Raw genomic sequence first — 16002 nt, forward strand, 5'->3', positions numbered from 1 at the left:
TTTTGGCAACGTTACAATAAAGCCACTCAGCTAGGTGGAGCAATGTTGGGATAGGAGTGTGGATAGGATTCACAGATCTCTGGAAGTTGGCTTTTAGGTCGTATGGCAACTTAGCTAAGAGGCGAGATACATGTGAGCCGCACCTCAACTCCGTCTGACCCTGACCTCCCAACTGGTGCAACATGCCCACGAATGCTCTGACTTGGAGTGCTAATGACTTGAATGCTCCGATGTCACCACTCCGGATGTTAGGGTCCATCCATCATTTTGGTGATCCGCTTCAAGGCCAGATGTTGAGGTTGACCATACATCTCAGTGAGTGCTCTCATGGTGTCAATAATAGGGAATTGACTGTTGCTGTACGAGTCAACGATGAGCAGTGCTTCTTCACACTTAAGGTGATCGGTCAATATCTGGAACTTGAAGTGTTCTGGAGCGTCAAACAGGAGTATGTTGTCTAACGTTAACTTCAATCTTGCAAACTCATGTGGGTCCTCATGCAAGAGATCAGGGATTGTTGGTTGAGGTCCACGATAAGTCTGTGCAGGTGGCGGTCTGCCGAGAGGGGCTGGAGTCTGAGGCCAGTCATGTGGTTGCAGGCGATCTGGTGGATACAGACTAGGATCACCAGGGTAGCGGTTATCCCAGTTCCTGTATCAATCAGCAGGCATGGACTGGCCATCGGGCGTACCGGGCAATGCCCGATGGGCCGATGCATGTTTTTGGGCTGGTCTGGGGCTGTCATAATTTGATTAAAAAACTATATTATTAGTGCTGGGCACGTTAACGGCGTTATAACGCATGGCACGTTTCCATGACGACTGACCAGAAAAAGACGCGCGTAACGTCATGTTTACGTGCCTCCCGATTGTTAAAATGAGTTTTTCGTGCCGCGCCGGAGTCTAGGCACCGTTCACCAGTTAGCTCCGTTAGCTCCTAGTGTCGTTGAGTGCTCCCACAGTGGAACTAGAGCGGTCTGTTTTTTAAAGGAAAAGAGCAGCGCTACAAATAGCTCCCTTTAGACTGTAAGTGAGCTCCTCAATCATGTCATGCGGACTGTCCTATGGGTGTGGTGACTGGCACCTGACTGGCACCTGTGGGACACTTTCATGCTGACGTGGGTCCTCATGACCTCTGAATGGCACCAGCTTACTAGCGTGCGCAAGTTGGGGATGACGTGGCATAGTATGCTGTTGTACAGTTCTGATGGGTGCGTTAATAAGAGGCAGAGTCCTTTAATAAAGTTCAAGCTGTTGTGTGTGTGGTTAAGCTCCATGGAGACACACACATGCACACACCCCGCTGAGATCTCACAGCGGAAACTTGCTCTGAGCTGTGCAGCATGTCCACAGTGCATTCAAGGACCTCAGCAGGGTGGGAATTTTCATATGCGGCAATAATCAATGAATGAAACAGGCACAGAGTAATGATCTTTTGTACACCAGAGATAAATAATAGTCTGTGCAACTGCACATTTCTCATCACAAACCCATTAATTATCCACTTCAGTGCAATCTTATTAATGAAGACTGAGACTGAAGTATTATGAGTTCACGATCCTATAGTCACACAACAACATAATGAAGAAATAACATAGTTTGTAGACTCCATATTCATCAGGCTGTGCACTGATTACAGCAGACAAATGCAAATAACTTCTACTAATTATTATTATAATATTCTTAACAGCTTAAAGATGGAGTTTTCAAGTAAGAGAGAGATGTGTAGATTGCAAATCACAATCATAATGAGTAATATATGATTTGATTTTAGTAATTTTGGTTTGATGGTTTTATTATAAAATGTGTGCACACTCTTTAAAAGTCTTATTAGCCCTGCATTGGGATCCTATTTTAGTTCAAACTGCTGTGTTGTGACAGACTTGAAGTGATGATACATGTCATGTTACAATTTAAGGTTGACTGAAATGAGGTTGTTGTTTTTTGCCCAACATATTTTTACTAATTTTCTTGTTTTCTCTTCCTGAGAAAATATTATAGTACAATGAGGGAAAAAAAATGAACAAAATTTTTTTTGTCAGTCTCTCCAATCTTTCTTTTTTGTTATTACAAATTATGAATTTAAAATGAAGTTCAAACTTAATATTAAATACATTAAGCAGTAAGTAATAATAAAAAAACACCTTTTTGTCAAATTACTTTTGGATGAAATTAAATACATTTTAATTGCAATTACCGTTCATCAAACGGTCCAAAAATGTTTAAACTTATTAACTTCATAATAATCAACTGATGTGGATTATTGAGAAAATGGCAAAGAAAAAGTATTTACAAATACAATTACAATTTAAAATACACAAAAAAACAATACATTGAAAATTATTTGATGAAAAAGGTGGCTGTAGGCTGTGGTGTAGAGATTTTACATGACAAAAGATGATGTAGCATCTTAAATCCCTGCTGTCGGCCGACACTGAACCTCGGTCTGAACATGTAACCCCCAGCTTTCCCTGATAGATGGATTCTTAACTCTAGATTGTGCTGTGTGACAACTACTGTAGCCCTCTTTTACTCTGCTTCTGCCACATGTTGCATTACTGTGAGATACAACCAAGCATGTGTTCAACTACAGTCTTCAGATATGTGTGTGTTTTTAGTGACGGCTGCACAGCGTTGTCTCTCAGGCATTAGGAAACAGATGTTCAGTCAGCAGAGGCAGCGTCATTTCACAGTCAGTCGTACGACAACTGACCCACTGACCCAATAAGCTGACGAGTATTTATGTATATGTGTATATACGTGTGTGTGTGTGTGTGTGTGTGTGTGTGTGACTGCCTGCAAATAAATTCCTAACATATGAAGATTAAGCATGCTGCCACACAATCCTCAGCAAACACACAACCCCACTGTTCCTTACTGTCTCTTGTCTTCGCTCTGACTTAGAGCTGGGACATAATGTCCAACAAGTTTATCATGTATATATTCAAATCAACAGCTATTGGAAATGATCTTGCTATGACATCAGATAATTAAATATTAAGGTTTGCTTTGGAGCAAAGAGACCTGGGTTCATGCCCTGCTGGTCAGAACAAGGCCTTTCTATGTGGAGTTTGCATGTTCTCAGTGTGTGACCATTGGTTTTTCCAGGTTTTCTGGCTTCCTCCCACAGTCCAAAAACATGCAGAGGTTAATTGGACACTATAAAGTGATCATAGATATAAGTGTGAGAGTGAATGGTTCATCTCTGTCAACTGGAATTGTCTCCGGGGTTAGATTTTTCTGTATTGATGATGTTACACCATGGTGAGGGTTGTCTCGTGTTGGGATTTTTTGTTCTGTCATTTCCTGTTTTATTTTGAAAGACTCACTCTCCTCTCGTTTCAGAGCACTGGCCCTTCCTTCATGTGCCACCGGTGCCTTGATCACCAACTGCCTCCACCTGTTCCTCATTACCTGCATGCTCAAATAGCTGGTCCTCCCAGCCAAACCTATCATGACATCAACATCAAAATCGACTCCTTGTCTGTTGCACCTACCAGGACTGCAAGAAACTTAGGAGTCGTTCTCGACAACCAACTAACCTTCTCCGATCATGTAGCCTCAGTAGCCAGGTCGTGCCGATACGTGCTATAATAACATACAGAAAATCAGGACCTACTTGACTCAAGATGCTACCCAACTCCTGGTACAGGCAATAGTCATCTCTCGACTTGACTACTGTAATGCCCTCCTGACAGGTCTCCCAGCCCGCGCTGTAAAACCCCTTCAAATGATCCAGAATGCAGCAGCACGCCTGGTCTACAACCAACCCAGAAGGGCGCATGTCACCCCACTGCTCATCCAGCTACACTGGCTACCACTGGCCGCCCGCATCAAATTCAAGACTCTAACGCTTGCCTACAAAGTACTCTCCGGCTCTGCTCCCACCTATTTGAATGCCCTCATATGCTACCACACGACCGCTGCGCTCCTCAGCTGAGCGACGTCTAGCTCTTCCGCCAGCACGCTCAGGTCAATCCAAACTTTTCTCATCTGTCGTCCCTCGTTGGTGGAACGCATCTGTTCCTACTTGAGCAGGGACATCCCTAGCCATCTTCAAAAAATGTCTGAAAACCCAGCTCTTCAAAGAACATCTCCTCTCATAGCACTACTACAGACAATTGCACTCATTGATGCACTGATTACACTCATTGATGCACTTATTGTGTTTTTTATTTTGTTGTTAGAAGTGCTCTTAAAAGCTTAAATGTTTATACATGTTGTAAGTCGCTTTGGTTAAAAGCGTCAGCCAAATGAAATGTAATGTAAAAATATTGTGTTTCCCTTGTCCTGTGCCAGAGTGTTTTCGTCTGTCGACCTGATCACCCGAGCCTGCTTCCACGTCCTATCCACATCCTTAACGTTCTTTTCTTTCCTAACGTTGTTCCTCGGGTCAAATGATTTTTTGTTTGAAGTTTTTTTTCTGTATTGATTCATTAGAGATTTTGTTGTCTTAAAGGTGAAGTAAGTAGTTTATAGTGCCATCTAGAGGAGAGGCTGAAATTTACAACAAAGAACTGCTGCTCTGCTCACCCCCTCCCTTCCCTGTGCGCCAAGGTATCCTCAGCCGGTCAAATGTCGTCCTCGTTGTCTTTCTCCGTGTCAGCAGATGAGGTTCGTGAGGTGAGGGAGAGGGCGAGCTACCGCGGCCGTAGCAGACGAAGCGGAGAGAGTGGAGGCGGGACTTCCGCTACAAGTAAAGCGACTCTTGATTTGTTCTCTCGTGTTTGTCCTTACAGGCTCCGGTAGAAACATGGCGTCTCGCTGCTAACAGTGGCTATGCAACCGCGGCCCGCGACCATGTTATTTTACATGACTTTTTGAAACACTACGAAAATGAAACAAAAAATATTATACAGGGACTAGACAATGCAGGAGCACATGATGTATACAAAAGTGGATTTTGGGTCATAAATACTACACATTGTCCCTTTAAGTTTCAAAGTTAGTCATAGATCCTCTGTTTTTTAGGAGTGAATTTTATTTTGTGTAGTTTATCTACCTTACCAGGTTTTCCTCCAGTTGGAGCGTTTTTTGTTAATCTTTTCATAGCCCGTTTGCCTCCCCCGGGAGTGATTTGTGGTTTCAACCTTTTCATAGCCTCTGATTGCACGTTATATATCTCCATTTGGAGTGAATTTTTGTTGCTTTTGCTATTAGTTAATTTTCGTAGAACTTTGCTTTGTTACTCTGATCAGAGGAACTTTGGTTATTAAAGGTGCCATATGTAAGAATGTGGCCAAAAATGGTTACTACATTCAAATTCAAAATACCGAGGTGTTTTGGTTTAGTTTTCAGACATAACTTTGCAGTCTGCAAAATATTTTTTTAAATGTAAATATTTTGGTTTGGACTGTTGTTGTTGCTGAGTGCAGTTTGTTATATGAACATTATTCTTGAGTCTGTGACATATTAGGAGGATTTTATGGCCAGTTGTTTAGACTTAGCGGTAGAAAATGGATGGATGGATGGATAGAACCTTCTCTGTGACTGAGTCCTGTCTCGAGCCCCGGTAAATAGGAGTGTTAGACCATTGTTGTCAAGTCTTCTTGACAACAATGAAGCCGGGCATTTAATCTGAGAGTAACCTGGTCATTCAGTAGATTTAGATCAGTCAGCTGACCTCACTTTTGGGCACATAACGTTTCTGAACTGAAGGAACCCCAGATCAAAACACTGCCCCCACCTGCTTATACAGAAGGAACTAAACTAAATATTTTTATTGCTGTTTGCAGCAGCAGCAGTGTAGCATAAATATGAAAAACAGATTCATGTGAATGATATGACTGTATCACTATCTGCACCCTCACCCACAGCACATTCCCATGGTAAGAAGAACGCACAATTTCCCATTCGAATGTCACTCAGGTTGTCATAGCAACCAGGGAGAAGTGGGATTGGTGGAGCTGCAACTTGTGGTTCTTGGTGCTTCTGGTAATATCCTCTCACTGAGCGCTGTCTCCTCCAGACGTTGGAAGGAGGGACAATCCCACTGTCAGCTATAGCGGTTACATAACATCTCCTCATGAGCGACAGTGTGAGCCAATCACAGAGCAGATCCTGAGAGCAACAGCCATATCTGATCAGGCTGATCACACGCACAAGGTAAGTGCACACTTGTCCAAGAAAGTCAGCTGCAGAAAGAGTGAATCTGAATACACTAAACTGATGTTTTTTATTACAATACAATATTGTTCTTTTATTGTTCATATCATCTGTCAGGGACATTCTTACGTTAACACACCTAGCACACCAAATGGTGCACATGAAAGTACACAGCTATAAAAATAGTATACATTTGTATTTTTAATTTTTTTTAGGTTTTAGACCAACATCTCTTCTTTCCATACATATACAATATTAATTAATATTTTCTATTTTTAACCCTTAAATTGCCAGATTAATTCATGATGCCCCTTAATTTTATGATCTAAAAGAAAACACAAAAAATCAAATATTTTCAATATACTTCATGCAAACCAGATTTTTTTTTTGATTATTGCAGCCTGGTATAAGTAAAAGATTAGCAGAAGCAATTTGTTTGCATTATTATTTTTTGTGTAATGTCAGATGGCCTGAAATCCTAGCACTATTACACCTAGCACACCAAATGCGCATGAAAGTACACAGCTATAAAAATAGTATACATTTGTATAAAAATGATGTAAACTTGATAGAAATCTGTCAGAGCACACATTTGAAGAGTAAAAGTCAAAATCTAAGGTGTCTAAGTGTGTTAGAGGGTTAAATACATGAATCATATCATAAAAACTAAACTTTAATATATAAATAAATAATAACCTGTCAATGTCCGATATTTTGTGTTCTATAACTAAAGATTGTTCTTCTTATTATCATCATTCAAACTCATTCATTATTGTTATTATTAAGCTAACAGAAACCAGATTTCTATTTCTGCTTTTAAAAATGTTTACATTGGACCTGGTTTTGTTCGGCCGTCAACGCCAACGTGTTATATACTTCAACAACAACAACTCAATTGAGTCACCGCACACGCACACACACACACACACACACACACACACACACACACACACACACACACACACACACACACACACACACACACACACACACACAGAGGAATAACCACAGGTGGTTTGTGTGTCAGCCAAGGAAAGATGTAATGACATGGAGATTATTATAATTTTTTTAAATTGGTCTTTGCCCAAATATCTCTGGTCACCTGCTGTTATTAATTAAGTAAGTATTAAGTATTAATTAAGAGTATGCACTGGAGTTGTTTTGGCTCAGAACTGAATGCACAGACTATTAGCACAGATTATAACCTAATCCCCTCAGTGCTGCATTTTCACCCATGACTTACATCACTTCCTTCCTATGGGGTGACCTCCTCTTTCAAGGTCATCCCACTGCAGCAAACAAGGCTCTGTTAAGAAGTGATCTGCAAAGTGTTAGGGATGGGGGAGGGAGGTTAGGGAGGGGCTGTTTTATTAATCTAATCTAGGGCTGAAAGGTTAGTTTTAGACTTCACACTGAGATATTTCAATAATTAAATGAACACAATTCAAAAATGAATGTATTACATTCAATAAATGAAATAAATTTCTGGACTCAATTAATTTAAGTCACAAGCCTTTACCTGGTTCACCTGGAGTTTTGTTTTATTTCCAGTACTTTGATTTAGTTGGACTTTTTGCTATTGTTTGGACTTTCATTTTCCTGTTTTATTGTTGTCTTATCCTTATTGGTCTTTGTTTTCTCCCTGCAGTTTTGGTGGATTTCCTTTTTGGATGCTTGCGATTCATGCTGCAAATTCCACCTTTATTGATTACCTGCCCCGCCCTAATTAGCTTCACCTGTGCCGAGTTGGCTGTCCCTTCTCTGTGAGTATAAATATTCATCACTTTTCCTCTGCCAGATTGTCTGTTTTGGATCTTTGTAACTTCACCGTTGTGTCCTTTTGCTTTGTTCTTGGATTATTTTAGATAGTTAGTAGATTGTACCTGTACTTAACCCCTTAGTTTTCCTGCATTTAAGTCCTGCATTAGAACACATGGTGGGACCTAAGCCTGGCTGTAATCCATTGTTCTTTCTCTAAGGCCTAACCAAACCCTGCACCCCCCCCCCCCCCTCATTTTGTCACACTACTTGTTTATGACTGGGGCTGATTCTCCAGGGGGGACAGGATCTTTTAAGTCTCGTTGGCTGTCTCTGTTTTATTTATTGTTCCTTTATTATTCAATCAAACAGAATAGATTTGAAACCAAAAAAGAGATTTGAGCGCAAGAAAGAGTAAGTGACAATCAATAAAACACTTCAAGATCGAAACAGAACAGGTAATTGAAAAATAAATAAAAATAAATATGAGAGAACCTATTTCTTCTAATTCAATCAAAAATAATGTTTGTAATTAAAAACATAACCATTTTGTTATAAATCAGTCCTCTTTGATTTCAAGTTAAGGACTGATATATAAGAAAAATGGCCATATTTTTTTACTTACAAACATTATTTTTGATTGAATTTGAAGAAATGTATTCTCTCATATTTTGTTTTCAATTGCAACCTGTTCTGTTTTGATCTCAAAAAATGTTTTTTGATTGCCACTCTCAAATCTCTTTTTTTGTTTCAAATCTATTTTGTTTTGAATAATAAAATAACAAAATTCTCTCCATATGTATCTCTCCGCCCGTGAGGATCGCACCTGGGCCCACACTTCCCTCCATACCTGACGCCCCAACTGCTTCCATCCAGAGACACAGAGGATCAACAGCTGTCCGCTGTGAGCCAAATAACGGCACGTCCCCGCTCCTAGACTCCAACGAACTGGACCGGACACAAAGACGGACGGCACAGTAAGAGGCAAAAGTGTTCTGGGCAGAGTTAGATTATGTTTCTGTGTTTAACTCTTCTTTGTGTTGAACGTGTTGGACGTGTTCTCTTTAATTATATTCATGTTTGTTATTGTTGTTTTACTGTTTAATGCGGAGCACACCTTTGCTGCTGCAGCACTGGGGTCAAATTATCATTATGCATCAATGTTCATCGACTTAGATCATCCAATTAGCCTTGGATATTTAATGTTGGTGAATCAAATTGTTTAATTGATTTTTGTTATTTGATTTAATAAATTGTTACTTTTGTTCACTTAAAGGAACAGTCTGTGTCTTTTGTACATGAATATTGTGACAAATATTCAGAGAGTCAGTGCTCGGATTCATACCTTCATTACTGTTCAATTGGAATATCTTTGATATTATAGTCAATTACAGTGATTATTTAGACTGATTTTAAAGGCCTGGTTTCAGGGTGGTGCCCAATCTAAAGTTTATTAATTAAATATTAATTAATTAATATTTATTACTTTTATTTTTAGCAATCAAATTATTGCCACTATTGTTAATCCCCAACAAACATGTATTTTTTTCCATATATTTAATGTATATTTATTAATTTATTGCACAATAAGTCATTTTTGTGCTCCACAGTGAAATAATGACAAGTAAAAACCACTGTGTGTCAAATGCGTGTCTTGTATAGTCACAATTCTCTAAAGTGATACCTGCTGGAGATCACACTTGTTATTGAGCTTGTTACAGCATATGCCCGGGGACTGTGGTCTGTTCATAATCCTCGTGGGACATATCATTTATTCTACAGTTTTAATTTTTTTACACAATCACAAATGCAGAAAACACAAAAACATTAACTCACAACGGAAACGCAAATCGAAAAACAAAAGCGGAAACATTGATTCACAACGGAAGAGATATGTTTCGTGGATTCCATTTCAAGTTAATGTTTTTAGGTTTTTTGCTTTTTTGATTTGCATTTCTGTTGCAAGTAATTTGTTTTTTTAGTTTTCTGCTCCATTTGGGATTTGGAATTGCAGCCTCAGCATGGACGGCAGCTCTACAAAGTGAGCTAAACGCTGCCCCTTGCGTTTGTGTTTTTGGTTTTGCGTTTGTGTTTTTTGATTTCCATTTGTGTTTTGCACCTCATGGCCAAAGGCATGACTGTTGCTGCTGCTGTCAGTTTTCCTAGCAGCCAGAGAAACAGACCGTGTGTCAGCCTTGTGCCTCTGCGCATACGAGAGACTATGCTGATAATATCGTCCACCCTCTGTGGGGAGGGGGAGGCCTTCATCAACATTGAGTTGAGGACAACCCTGATGAACACGACTCGCTGGCTGGGAACCAAACAGCTCTTTACAAAATTCACAGTAAGAGCCAACTGGGTCACATGATTCAACAGAATTGTTGTGTCGTGGATGGCCTGCTCGTGGGCTGCGGAGCATATGAGCCAGACGTCCAAGTAAGGAAGGATCTGAACGCCGCTGCTCTGCAGAGGTGAAAGTGCCGCTGCAATGCACCTGGTAAATATCCGAGGAGCAAGTGAAAGCTCGAAGGGGAGCATGCAAAACTGGTATGCCTGACCCCCGAAGGCAAAACGAAGAAACTGGCTGTGGTGAGTTGGTATTGGCACATGATCGTTCAGATCGACGCCTGTGAACTAGACTCTATCTGAGACAGCCTGAAGAACATCTGTTGTGCGAAGCGTGTGAAAACGAAGAACTTTTATGAACTTTCTGTGATCGAGGATGGGGCGAAAACCACCATCCTTTTTTGGCACAAGAAAATACGTTGAGTAGAGTACCCTTCAAAAAGCCAGGTCATTTTCCCAATAAATAACCGTAAAGGTTACACAGTGAACCTTTGAGCCTAGTGCAGGGTTCACGCTCACCTAAACTCAGGTCTACTGGTTATTCCTAAAATAAAAAAAAAATAAAAGGCTCCTCTCCTGTGGAACTAACTCCAACTTTCAGTCAGAGAGTCTGACTCTGTCTCCACCTTTAAGGTAAGACTGAAAACCTACCTCTTTAACATAGCCTATAGTCAAAACTAGATCAGGTATGTCCTGATTAGAATAGTCTAACTTATGCTGCCATAGGCTTAGACTGCTGAGGGAATTTCCCATCATGCATTTGAATGAGCACACACACTTTGGACAAGCCACACTTTATCTCACCCCGTCCACGATTTCTCGATGGAGAAATTAGGTTTCACTGAGTCACAAAGGCCACAAGATGTTCTCTCCCCCCCAAAACACAATATAGACCACTTTCAGGGAATATCTTTATAGATTCCCACACCCAGTGTTCACTTAGATTAAATGCACTTTAATTATACTAAGTGTCGGCTTCCTGCTGCAATCAAAAGTAACTGACGTGTCCAGCACAAATCCTGATTGCAATGACAGCAAGACAGAGCAGAGCGGAGGGCTGCTTTAGTCTGAGCAGGACAATGAGGAGAGCTGCTGTGCACAGCGGGCGAACTGGGGCTTAAAATCCAAGCCGCCGCTTCCTCCTCCCTGAGCAGCATGTGCCCGGCAACAGATCATGTCTTTCCCCAGGAGGAGAAACAACACTCACAGGAGTGAATGTAACCATGGAGTGCTGCAGTGCTGACAAAGAACATACAGTAGCACCTGCACGGGCTTGTCAGCCTATGTCTACACAGCAGCTCTGTGACGTTCCACAACGTGTTTATTCCTAAGACAGAGTGACATATGGCTTAACGTGGTTCTGCTGCTGCTGAAAAGCAAATTTAGCCCACGACTCATAACATTTCTAATGCAAAAAGCAGAGTTTTATATCAATATTTGCAGGTAGTGTTGCATTTGCAACGAATTTAAATGATAAGTAATCACCTACAATATTAATTGCCATGTTTTGATAGTGGATTCATCTTTTTGTGTGTTTTGTTTTTGTGAAATTCATTCAAGTTCTGACATTTCAGCACCTTTAAGCTGTGGTACATATTTTTGAATACAAACAGCATGTCTGATAGATTTATATGGAATTAGATTTGTGTCAATATTTAACACAAATCCTAACCCTAAGCAACACTTTATGAATTAAGCATACAAAATGAACCAGAAAATCAAAATACACAAACTGTAGATGAAATATTGATTTAATCATTCAAAATGTTATTTTATTTGTAGGAAAATACACTTTTTGTTTGCAATGATCAGAACTTTGTTTGCTCTGATGCTTTTGCGTTTGCACTCCCTGATTTGTTCTTTGTGCCTTGTTTTTTTTGTTTGCGGTTCTGCTGACCGTCTGGAACTATTTTCCCAAGTTTTCCCAAATGTTTGTCAGATTATAAACGTTTGATATTTACAATTATTTTGTCCAGATTAACACAACTCCAAGTCTGTGACTGATTCCAGTCCAGGAATCAGCAGGCAGCTTTCTAAGACCTGCCGATGGTCAGACTCAAAAGAGTTGGAGCAAACAAAAAGTACATTTTCAGGCAAATAAAATACAATTTTCTTGAATGATTAAATCGATATTTTATTTGCAATTTGTGTATTTTGATTTTCTGGTTCATTTTTGTATGCTTAATTCATAAAGTGTTGTTTGTTTCTTTAAAATCTAATTCCATAGATTGAAACCATTGTTAAATGAGTTCACAGAATTATGACATGTGTCAGTGTTTAGATCGTGTGACTGAAAACCCAAAGAAGCAGCCACAAAACATTTAAGAGAGTAAATTTGACTGTTGAAAACAGCCACTCATTCAGCAGATTGACAGAATAAATCCTTCTTGATCTCCTTAGCGAGGCTTTAATCAGTTAGAGTTTCCAATGCCAGCACTCTCTGCTCCATCAATCTGCATCGACTGCCAGTTGCAGTTCACCCTGATGTGAGAGCAGCATGTTGAGTCAGAGTCCAGCTTCAGTTCTTTGTGTCAGACCAGAGCACTGCTACAGTGTGTATCTGATATACACTCACCTATCACTTTATGAGCTACGTCTGTTTAACTGCTTGTTAACGTGAACGTCTAATCAGCCAATCACATGGCAGCAACATTTAGTCCCGTAGACGCGATCAAACTGAGCATCAGAATGGAGAGGAAAGGAGATTTAAAGGTGAAGTAAGTAGTTTATAGTGCCATCTAGAGGAGAGGCTGAAATTTACAACAAAGAACTGCTCCTCTGCTCACCCCCTCCCTTCCCTGAGCGCTAATGTATCCTCAGCCGGTCAAATGTCGTCCTTGTCGTCTTTCTCCGTGTCAGCAGATGAGGTTCGTGAGGTGAGGGAGAGGGCGAGCTACCACGGCCGTAGCAGACGAAGCGGAGAGAGTGGAGGCGGGACTTCCGCTACAAGTAAAGCGACGCTTGATTTGTTCTCTCGCGTTTGTCCATACAGGCTCCCGTAGAAACATGGCGTCGTGGCAATGGGGTAGCTGCCCGCGACCATTATTTTACATGACTTTTTGAAACACTATGAAAATGAAACAAAGAATATTATACAGCGACTAGACAATGCAGGAGCACATAATATGTATTAAAAAGTGGATTTTGGGTTATATAAACCCATAAATACTACACAGTGTCCCTTTAAGTGACTTTGAAATTGACATATTGTGTGACCCTGCCTATCGCCCTATGTCAGCTGAGATTGGCACAGCATAACCAATGTGAATGATTAAGCAGTAGAAGGTGGATGGATGGACTTTAAGCTCGTTAAGAGGACTTTAAGAGTATCAGACCCCTGTTTTACAAAGAATGGTCCGGTGCGCAGCAGTTCTCTGGGAGGAAATGATACCAGAGGTCTGAGAAGAACGACTAGACTGGTTCAGAATGACAGCAAGGCAACACTGACTAAAATAACCACTCATTATCACCAAGACAAGCAGAGGAACTTCTCTGAATAGACTACATGTCAGAACTTGAAACACAGCAGATCACAACGGGTGTCACTGCTGCCACTATTATAGGTAACCACTGTACCTCATAAAGTGACCAGTGAGTGTCCATCTGTCCATCTATGTCTGTTTTTCTAATCATCTCATAACAGACTGATTGTTTAACCCTGGAAGACAACATAGGCTGCAATCAAATTACCTGTGCATAATGCTGTTGCGTAAGTGTAATTATGCAACCTCAGACCCAGAAGCTCCACTTTTATTCTGATGAGTTAGCACAATTCAGTTGAGGTTAGTCAGAGAGAAAAACCCCATAACCCCTCGGAGGATGATGAATCTTCACTTGACTGAACACCTTATATAGTCAGTCAGGCAGACTGGAACTGGACTAAGCGAATACACGCAATGAATGCCACACACACACACACACACACACACACACACACACACACACACACACACACACACACACACACACACACACACACACACACACACACACACACACACACACAGAGGGGTCGTGGTAGAGCAGGTCATCCTCCAACTATGAGGTCAGGGTTCAATCCAATAATCTACCTCCTGATGTGAGACACTTAATGCACCAGCTGGGTATGAGAGATGTGTGACAGAAAAAGCATTCACTGTCTGAATGTGTGTATGAATAGATGTGACACAACCCCTGGATTATCCAGATGTTTTTTGTTGGACATTTATTCTGTTTGGACTTTTTGTTGTTCTGTTTCCGGCTTCCTGCTTTCCTTGTTTCCTGTTTATTTTGTACCTTGTTAAAGCAAGGTACCGCTGCTTTAAGTTGACTTCCTGTCCTGTCTTCCTTGTTGATTCACCTGTGTCCTATTTGGCTCACCTGTGTCTGATTATCCCTGCCTCACGAGTGTGTTTGTTCTCTGTGCTCCCCAGTGTCTACTGTTTGTTTCAGTGCACTTGTTCAGTTTCCTGGGGCCTATTGCACGAAAGTAGAATTAAGATATCCTGGATATCTAAGAAAATGAGTTCTACTAAAGTCATCCTGGCTTAGTCCATTGCACAAACGTTAATCCAGGGGCCTGTTGCATAAAAGTAGGATTCAGATATCCAGGATAAATGAATGAACTTGGTTCAACGAATCCAAAACAAGGGCGTCCAGGCTTAATTGTTTGCACAAAGCCAAGCCAGGATGAGCAGACGGATTCATCAAGCCAGATGAAACCAATCCTGGATCAGTGCCCGCATACGGCTTCCTCAAAAAGACCTCGCTGTCGATCGCAGATTCTCAGATTCACCATGAGAGTGGCGTTCTTTTTTCCCTTATCCAAATGTGCCCTACTGTGATGCAAAATGCGTCATTTGACTCACACTAGGTCACATTTGGATAAGGGAAAACAGATTTTTTTACAAGTCAGGGAAAAACTGAGGGAGGGAAGCACATTTTCTAAGAAATACTACTGCTATTCTAGCAATACAAAGCCACATTCAAATCGGTGAAGTATCCCTTTAACAATGCAAAAGCACACATTTTACCTACAGGATGCCTACAAACACATAATCTGTGCTGTCCTTCACAGTGTGGCCTGCCTGAGGAAGGAGAGAGCTCCCAGTGCCATCACACATGGACTGGGACAATCCCACCATCTTCCCTGATGACCACAGTGGTCGTCTGGTCAGGGACCAATATGTGTGAACTTGTGCTTTCTGTCTTGTAGAGACAGAGTTCAGTTTTGAAAGGAGCTGATAAATTTGCTTTCTTTGATTTATCATTATTCAATAAAGCAACATCATGTTACTCTGTTGATGTGTTTTTATATTTATATGGTGTATACAAATAAAACATTTCTGTGAAATAATTCTAATCAATTATCACAAATGTTTAGACAGTGGGTATAGTTGAATGTGAAAACATTGTGTAGTAGGCTAACTCTACAGGATAAATCTCTATGGTAACTTATGTCAACATATCCTGCGTTTGAACAACCAGATAAATTAAGCCAGGATAGACAAGATATATATGAATAATATAATACAGAGCATAAAGTGTTGCTCCTTCAGCACTCAGACACTAAGCAGGTGAGGTCATCAAAGTCTGTAAGGATTTAGGTCTTAAGGGTTTAGTGGGGACTAGGTCCCTCTCTCTCTCGCTCTCTTCATGTGAACCACACCCAGTCCCAGCACCGGGAACGGCACCACCTGCATCCTATCAGGTTGTCAGTGGAGCAGCATAAAAGCCATGTTTTGCTGACTGAACAAGTATCTTGTTTTGAAGCATGGTCGCAGCTCTCTGCCAGGGAATTTAAACATTTTTATTT

At 40.8% G+C, this 16002-nt stretch overlaps 1 protein-coding gene across 1 annotated transcript in view; it reads right to left on the reverse strand.

The window, feature by feature from the left end:
* Window positions 1–16002, reverse strand: part of bicdl1 (BICD family like cargo adaptor 1) — a gene marked incomplete at both ends in the record, with an annotated part of 35028 nt that overhangs the window by 15329 nt on the left and 3697 nt on the right. The gene's annotated exons all lie outside the window — the stretch shown is intronic.

The sequence above is a fragment of the Microchirus variegatus genome, assembly GCF_963457635.1.
Source record: "Microchirus variegatus genome assembly, chromosome: 3".
In the NCBI taxonomy this organism is placed as follows: domain Eukaryota; kingdom Metazoa; phylum Chordata; class Actinopteri; order Pleuronectiformes; family Soleidae; genus Microchirus; species Microchirus variegatus.